The sequence below is a fragment of the Cicer arietinum genome, chromosome 1 (genome assembly GCF_000331145.2).
Source record: "Cicer arietinum cultivar CDC Frontier isolate Library 1 chromosome 1, Cicar.CDCFrontier_v2.0, whole genome shotgun sequence".
Taxonomy (NCBI): Eukaryota; Viridiplantae; Streptophyta; class Magnoliopsida; order Fabales; family Fabaceae; genus Cicer; species Cicer arietinum.
The window spans coordinates 11,678,059-11,685,139 of NC_021160.2; positions in this window are offsets into that span (position 1 = coordinate 11,678,059).

The following is a 7,081-nucleotide window of genomic DNA, read 5'->3' on the forward strand; positions in this document are numbered from 1 at the left end:
GGGGGGGTGCACAGTACAATTCTCCAAAAAATAATGGTCCATAATTTTAAAAAATTATTTTAATAGGAAGTTAATTTGTTCGATCCACCAATAACTCCATATTTCATTTCTTTTGAATAAATTGGAAGTGTCAAATCGATACATGTGCTAAAATGTGCTATCTACAATGAGCATTTTATGTATGAACTTGAAAGTTGAAAGTGCAAGTAGTAAGATGTATCTGAGATGCTCTTTGTCAGTGTAGAGTGCTTAGTGACGTAGATGTGTATTAATTAGGATGTGTGAAGTATGTATGGTGTGCTCCATGATTGTTTGGTGTATATGATATTATGATGCAATGCCTATTATAATACTGGTATAAGAGAATCAATTAGGATGGCATGTCATACAGCTTTGCCCTTCTATTTCGTATGCAGATTATTGATCTTGGTAGAGGATTGATTTAAATGGTAGAACAAAATAGGTGAAATGTGAATTGAATTTAAAGGATGACTAGATACATTTCAATTAGAAACAACTAAGAAAATTTTGTCTTAACAAATTGATTTATACTACAACCTAAGAATATTTAATATACTTTGAAAGGAATTAAACTATTTCAAAGAGTTAGGACTTTGAAATTAGAAAAATAGTTATTGATATTTCTGTGTGTGGTTGTGAGATAAATACTTCGATTGAACATTTAGTTAAAAATATAGTGGGTCAAACTTTTAGTTATTGAGAGAGAAAAAATGAGTTATGACAAATTTGAAAAAAAAGTTGTGGTTGTGTGAAAATTTTTGAGAAAAATAATTTAAAACGTTTCTAATAATTGTTAGTGAATTCTCAGAAAAAATTTAAGGATGTTGATTTCTAAAAATATATTTTTATGAGTTGAAAATGTGTATTGTGAATAATAATACTATTAGTCCTTACTCGTTTTAAACTCTATTATTAAATATACTCTAAGGGGATTAGGAGTAAGAAAAAGTTTGTAAGTTAGTTAAAGTTTCAAGGACTAATTTGACAAAGTCAAACACTATTTGATTGAAGGTGTCGGCACAAGCGAAATTTTTTGTTGTGTTGGATTGTGGTAGTGATAACGGTTGAAAATGCTATAATTAAGGTAAAGGCTCCTTCCAAGTTTTTAGTTTGCACATAGGGACCTTATATGTGTGATTTATGTATGATTGATATGTGAATATGTGATGATTAAAATTGTTGTGGTGATGCATTCTTGAGTGATAATACGTGTTGGTACATGTTATGAATTTTATGAGGATAATATGTCTTGAGTATACTCTGTGAAAAGTATGAAAAATTATTAGTGTGTAATGAGTATTAAAATGAGAGTCTTTTAATAGCTACATTTACATAATGATTGTTGTGAAAGAGTTAGAGTATGCTCTTGTGGTGATGCATTCTTGAGTGATAATACGTGTTGGTACATGTTATGAATTTTATGAGGATAATATGTCTTGAGTATACTCTGTGAAAAGTATGAAAAATTATTAGTGTGTAATGAGTATTAAAATGAGAGTCTTTTAATAGCTACATTTACATAATGATTGTTGTGAAAGAGTTAGAGTATGCTCATGCATTTCATAATTAGTGGTGATCGTGATGGGCCACAATGTTAGTTGTGACTGTGATGGGCCACGATGTTAGTGGTGACCGTGATGGGCCACGATGTTAGTGGTGACCGTGATGGGCCACATGATAGTTCCATGAGTTGATTGGTCGATCTTATCCTTACGAGAATTTATTTGTCATGTAGGTCTATGATAGACTAGACTCTAGTAAATCATGTTGATCTGTGATAGGTGGCACCTTGGTAATTAGTATTGGTATGTGAGAGGCGATACATTTATGATTTACGACCCTCGATGAGGGTTTGGAAATTCTGGAATCATGTGCATTGGCATATAAGCATTGCATTAGGGTGTTTGGCACGCGAGTCATATTTGTTATAATATGATAATTGCTTATACATACTTTGTTATTGTTTATTATCATGTCGTAATTGCTAAACGTTATTGCTTGTCTTTATGATGTAAGTGTTAAATGTTATTTGTTAATTTCGGTTGGTGACCTTTTATATTATTGTGGAAATTGGGGTTTTCCCTCAGATGATACTTGAATTCGTTACACCGACTGTTACCTTGATGAAGGAAACGTCGTTAGACTTCCCTAACCAACATTCGCCGACTGCTTGGGCATACGACCCCATCCCAAGCAGGGCTACTTATACTGGGAGGGTAGTGAGGACAAGTAGGAGAGTTGGGGCAGTATATCTCGTGGAGCTCACTCACGAGATGATCGACTATCCAGTACCCTCACGATTAGTGCTCGGGATGAATGGAGCATGGGAAGATGCAGATGATGCCTCAGTTAGAGTTGAGGCGGAGGCCACAGTAGAAGCTGGGGATACAGTGGTTAGGCTGGGGACTGGCGGGAAGGATAAATGGCTGATGCCAGTGGGAAGAGATATTGCAGGATCGTCTAGGCGGATCGAGCCAGAGCTTCCACTTCCGGTGAATGATCCCCTACCGACTATCACTGAAGTAGTTGACTGTTTTGAGATTCCAGTGCCGTCGAAGCCACCTATCTTGTGGGTGGATCTGACTTCTGAGTAGATTGATCCTTCTATGGATGATGATGAGTGGGATGTTACTTCGAGGAGAGATACCGCGTCATAAGGAACTTGCAGAATGTGTGGAGGTCACCCTTGCTATTGTAGTTGCTAGTGGATGATCAAATTAGTTTTTGTTGTATAGGGACTTAGTGTCTTTCTTTTGATGGTTGTACTTATTTTGTTTTGAGATGACTATATCTATAACATATATTGACAATTGATTTTTGTTTGGTGGGTCCACGTTCCATTTTTTGACGTGACCATGGGAGATATCATTCTTGGAGCAGTAATTTTGCGCAAGTGTCTACCGAGAATACCCAGGGGTATGAGCGATGTCTGATAGGTCTCATAGCTTCAGTGTATTTTCTATTTGTATATTGTAGACTAGTGGTCCAAAAACTATTTTAGCTTGTTTGTATATATGATGTAATGATTTATTACTCTTGTCATTTGTGTTACGACATAATATTTTATTAATTTGTTTTTTTTTAATAAAAAACTACACATGCGCTGTTAAAAATTAAGGTGTTACATTAAGTGTCTCTATTGTAGAGAGAAGTCCCATGTGTGCAAGTGAGATGCGCACACATGAAGGAGGACTTAAAAATAAGTTAAGATTAATGAATAAAGGTGATGGTAACTCTCAAACCATTATGGTTAGGACAATTGAAAATGATGATGCGTTCTTGGTGACTGTCCATAGTCGACCCAAACATTTTAGAGACTCTGACTTAATCTTAAAAATTAGACTTTTAATACTCTTAAAAAATCTCAAACCATTTTAGAGATCATGATGCTAGTATTTTTGGACTCTAATACTCTTCAAAAAAATTAAAAATAAATTGGGTCTTGTACTATTATTGGTCTTGTTGCACACCCAAATGGTCGGCTCTATGACTGTCGAGAAGGTTATTAAATCAAAATGAATGATGGATTCTATTTTCACGAAGCATATTTGTCGAGACCGAACTTTGTTTGATACCTTTAAGACTAATGAATAGTTGACCAATTTTACGTGAAAATTGTGATAAAATGAAGGTTGAAGACATCAAAAAGTGTTAGAGTGAAGTTTCATAATGGTGTCATCTAAACTTTTCATAATGTGAGATATATATATATACTTTCTATTATTGTCAATATAATTTCTTGGGGGAAGACAATGTCACATGAGTACAAGTATGTTGGGTTAAGATGGAGTTGCAAGGTGTACAAATTAGAGAGGCACTTGGTATTACAAGAGCATATAAATGAGGTAAATATTTGTTACTTGAAAGGGCAATCTTTAAGAAAGACAACTCAGTGATAAAAAGAAAGTAAAATTTTCAAATGATGTTTACTTCAACTCAATCAAGGCTTCTAATTTATAATAACTAAATTGTATCCCGCACATTAGGCGGTAGATGTTGATATACTTTTATATGTGGATATATATATAAAATTTTCATCAAAATATATAATTATTTTTCAATATAAAAATAGATAAAATAAAAATATAACAGTTTTGTATAACCAACGATATAATTATTTGTATTTTAAAAATTTAGGAGAATGTTAAAAATTTAAATATGTCAACATGAAATGAAAATAACTTTTTTTCTCTTCATAAACATCAATTTATTTATTTATTTACACACTTTAAATTTTAGTTGACTTGCACCATTGTTGCTCCTCAACGAATTTAGTTGAAGAATTAACCATGATTGCTTTTGTCGAAGAATATTTGAACATTTGTATCTAATAATGTTATATCATTTCTTAATGTGATATAATCAAATGTATTGTAAACTTGAAATTAGAGAGTCGGGATCCAATAATATTTTTTAAAGCAAATGTGAAAGTGTAAAGGCACCATCGTGATTAATTGACATCTCAACTGTATTGACACTTCCATTTACTTATAAATATTTAGGCACCCTAAAAATATTTTTAATAAAATGAAAAGACTGATGACAAAAAAATAGAGGGAGAAAAAAACTAAAATCATCTAAGATCGAATAATCTATTTATTTATATTGTTAAAAATGAAGTTAATTTTTAAATAGTAAAAGATTGAATCATTATAATAACACTTTTTAAAATATAATTAACTAAGTTGTAAGCTTTTCTTTGCCAACATATTTTAGAATTAACACATCAAAAATCTAAAATCGATTAGATAATTTAGGCTAAATAGCACAAGCGGTCCCTTAACTTAAATTCAGTTAACTTTTCAGTCCTTTATCTTTTTTTTTTCTTTTCAATTTGGTACTTTATTTTAATTTTAAGTGACAATTTGATCTTTTATGTTTTAAAATGTCAACAATGTTATCTTTTTTTTTTATTATAAAAATTCAAAAAGTTCGTCAAAATATTCAAACAAAACCCATAAAATTAATTATCATATTCAATATAATGCAAATTTCATAAAATTCATAACTTAAATTTTTAAATAAACTCATATTTTCATTCTTTATTTGATGAATTTGATGATGTTGGAGATGAAAATATGAGTTTATTTTCCAATAAATTTTAGTATTATTGCATATTTATTTGTTGAAACTTGAAACATTTTGTTTAAGATAAACTTCTCCGGTTCAAAATCTAATAAAATAAATATAACCACTAATTTATTAATTTTTACTTACAAAAATATATGTTTCAGCTATTAATAATGATATTGAATATGTCATTATTATTTTTTGCAAAGGAAAATTAAAAGTAAAATAGTAGCTTTTAGGATAACTGATTTTTCTAATTAATTTTAGTATTAGTGTGTATTTATTTGTTAAAACTTGAAACATTTTGTTTAAAGCAAACTTCAATTACAATAATTTGTCACATAACTTTATCAAACTATTAAAACAAAATTAAAATAACAAACTTTTGTATTAACATTTTCGTTCGAAGTTTATTAATTTTGTTGTTGTTGCAATTTAAGTGATAAATTATTTGTATTTATATGTAATAAATTACAATAAAAACATACGTATTTATATGTAATGAATTACCATGAATACATATGAATTTGAATTCTTTAATATTAAATTGATTAAATATGAAAAAATCATGTCTGGATGTCATATCAAATTTATAGATGAAAATATTTGTTTTAAAAATATTTGACTATATTTTTTTATCACGACATAAACTACAAATTAATATAGAGAACACTAAATGTGTGACGAAATTCTAATAAAATGAAAGAAAACTATAATTATTAGAATTCTTTCTTACATATAAATTCAATTTTTCAAACTCAAAATATATACCTTTGTGTCGAGATATAACATTTTTGTTAAAAGTTTATTAATTTTTTATTGTTGCAATTTAAGCGATACTTTATTTGTATTTATATGTAATGAATTACAATGAAAACATATGTATTTATATGTAATAAATTAACATGAATAGATACAAAATTTTCACATAACTTTAGATAGATAACATTTTCGTTAATTTTTTTTTTTTGTAATTTAAGCGATACTAAATTTGTATTTATATGTAATGAATTACAATGAAAACATATGTATTTATATGTAATGAATTACCATGAATATATAATTGAATTAAGTTATAGCTTAGTTGTTGATGAATTTGAATCCTTTAATATTAAATTTTTGAATTTTTTTTTATACCTAAATCCAATATTTCAATCACAAAATATATACCTTTGTGTTGAGATAATTCAATTCAAATTTTTTTTTTCCAGAAATTTATGATAACTTTAGAAATATAACATTTTAGTTCAAAGTTTATTAATTTTTTGTTGTTGCAATTTAAGGGGTTTTTTATATAAATATCCTTTTTTTGAAATTTAAATACTAGATTGCCCTACTTCCAAAACAAAATACCAGATTGCGACCTCCTACTTGGTTATGGTTTTTTTTTTTTTGTTGAATTTTGTTATTATTTGGTATATTATATTGGATATATTATATTTATTATTATTAAATATTTTAAAAATAATTATAACATTAAAAAAAACAAAATATTATTATAAATAATAAAAATAATTAAGTTAATAATATTATATAACTTTTGTAGTTTATTATAATAATAAAAAAAAATAATTTTAATAATAATAATAAAAAGAAAATTCTATTAATAAAATAAAATAAAAATACATTAACATATAAGCATAAATACATTAAAAATAATAATTTTAATATTAATAATAAGAAAATTATATTAATACATTAAAATAAAATTACATTAAATTAAAAGAAAAAAAATACATCAATTTTGAGTAGATGTGCCAGCAGCGTTTGGACAATGTTTCTTAGTATGACCAGATACCCGACATAATCCGCACTTTCTTGGGACTCTATCCGTAGTGTCCATTTCTGTTCGAATGCTCTTGGTCTTTGGGCGACCTTTCTTGACTCTTCGCATTAGTGGATTGTGACACACCTTAACACCTTCATATTGTGGCCAATATCCTTCGTTTGGTATCGGTTGGAACGCTTCACTGTAGACTTTAAGTACTGT